The following is a 2,474-nucleotide window of genomic DNA, read 5'->3' on the forward strand; positions in this document are numbered from 1 at the left end:
CAGACATCTTCAGAGGCCATGAATCTGCTGACCACCGGGCAGATGTTCTCATCTCTTTGCTTTAATAGCATCAACCTTTTGAATAAGGTGTCTCCTCCCAAGGCCACTTTTTCTTCTGGAGCACAAAACTTACATAATTTTCCTAATTAGTTTGTCAGTATGTTTTTCTAACTAGGGACTTTTAAAAAGATAGCCTCAATAGCCTTTCATGACAAAAGATAACTTTTTTTCAATAAGGACTATTCTTTTTTTTTTTTTAAAGATTTATTTATTTATTTATTGCTCTCCCCTTCCCGCCCCTCCCAGTTGTAAGGACTCTCTGTAAGGACAATTCTTTATTATCATCTAACATCTGTTCATGCTTAAATTTCCCAATCTTTTAAAAAATCTCTTTTTACAGCCAGTTAGTTCAAATCAGGACCCAAACAAAGCTCACAAATGGTACTGAGTTAATGTGTCTCTCAATCTTCTTTACTTTTTAAAGATTTATTTATTTATTTCTCTCTCCCCCCGCCCCCCCCCCCCCCAGTTGTCTATTCTCTGTGTCTATTTGCTGCATCTTCTTCTTTATCTGCTTCTGCTGTTGTCAGCGGCACGGGAATCTGTCTCTTTTTTTTTTTTTTTTAAAGATTTATTTATTTTATTTAATTCCCCCCCCCTCCCCCGGTTGTCTGTTCTTGGTGTCTATTTGCTGCGTCTTGTTTCTTTGTCCGCGTCTGTTGTCGTCAGCGGCACGGGAAGTGGGGGCGGCACCATTCCTGGGCAGGCTGCACTTTCTTTTGTGCTGGGCGACTCTCCTTACGGGGCACACTCCTTGCGTGTGGGGCTCCCCTACGCAGGGGACACCCCTGCGTGGCAGGGCATTCCTTGCGCACATCAGCACTGCGCATGGTCCAGCTCCACACGGGTCAAGGATGCCAGGGGTTTGAACTGCAAACCTCCTATGTGGTAGGTGGACGCCCTCACCACTGGGCCAAGTGCCTTTCCCGTGTGTCTCTTTTTGTTGTGTCATCTTGCTGTGTCAGCTCTCTGTGCCTGTGGCGCCATTCCTGGGCAGGCTGCAGTTTCTTCTGTGCTGGGCGGCTCTCCTTATGGGTGCACTCCTTGCGCATGGGGCTCCCCTTCGGGGGGGACACCTCCTCATGGAACAGCACTCCTTGTGCGCATCAGCACTGCGCTTGGGCCAGCTCCACAAGGGTTTGAACCGCGGACCTTCCACGTGGCAGACGGATATCCCAACCACTGGGCCAAGTCTGCTTCCCTCAGTGTCCTTTGTAACAGCTCTCCCTTTCGCCTTCCTCCTTTTTTCTTTTCTGAGGCCATTTATTTGTTGAATAAAGACATTGGGTCATTTGGATTGTTGAGTTTCCCATGTTCTGAATTAGGCTGATTGCTTCCTGGTGATATAATTAACATGTTCATTTAGCGTGTTTCCTGTAAACTTCTAGTTAAGAGTTATAGGCTTACCTGGATGTAGGTTCTTTTTTTTTTGTCTGCTTTATTGTTACTAGCAAGAATACTTCAGAGGTGAAGCTGCAAACTTCCATGGCATCCCGTCCATAGGCAAAAAGTCTGCCGTCCCAGTCTTGGAGAACTTAAAATTGTTACCCAAACAGATTTGAAAAGATGGCAACAAGATGCTCCATATTCTTCATGCTAATAACCACCATTTTCTGAACACCTCCCCCATGCTGGCTGTTCTGTTTTGTGTCATTTCTCATACTGTCTCAGAGCATTAACGGCATGCAGAGAGGGGTCCTATAAACAACGGAATTTACTGATTGCAAGACTCTGTGGCTTATTGCCTTTTTTGTTTTGTTTTTAAATCTTTTGTTATTTTCCCCCCTTTTTCTATTGTTTTTCATTAAAAATTTTTTTTTGTCTTCATGTGGCTTATTTCTTTGAGCTACCTTCTTGTAAAAAGGGATAAATGTACCTGGACAGAATTTCTTAAAGTAACGCTTCCATAATTTGTTAAGCTGACTTTGTCTGTTATTCTATTTTTTGAAGTTGAAATAAAGTTTACTTAAAGGTGGCGGGGGCGGAAATGATTAGTGTTCTCAGTTTACAGGTTTATTTGGAGGAAATTATTTGAAGCCACGGATACGAAAGCACTGTGAAAAGCATACGCGGTGCCAACGTGAAGTGTCAGCAGCCATGAGAACCCATAGGGAATCGTTCAGTTGGTTATTCTCCTACCACCCATTCATCGCGTGTTTCTTGGGCCCTGCGGAAGCGCACGTGGCTCAAGCCATTGAGCACCTGCCTACCAACGGGAGGTCCCGGTTTGGTTCCGGGTGCCTCCTGATACAAACAGAAACAAACAAACAAACAAACAACAAGCAAAACTAAGGAAAAAACAAAACAAAACAAAACCACCCAGGGGAGCCGAGGTGGCTCCGGGGTTGGGCGCCGGCTTCCCACCCCCCAGGTCCCGGGCTCAGCTCCCGCCCCGGCGCCTCGGGCCCCACGCT

The sequence above is a fragment of the Dasypus novemcinctus genome, chromosome 16 (genome assembly GCF_030445035.2).
Source record: "Dasypus novemcinctus isolate mDasNov1 chromosome 16, mDasNov1.1.hap2, whole genome shotgun sequence".
Taxonomy (NCBI): Eukaryota; Metazoa; Chordata; class Mammalia; order Cingulata; family Dasypodidae; genus Dasypus; species Dasypus novemcinctus.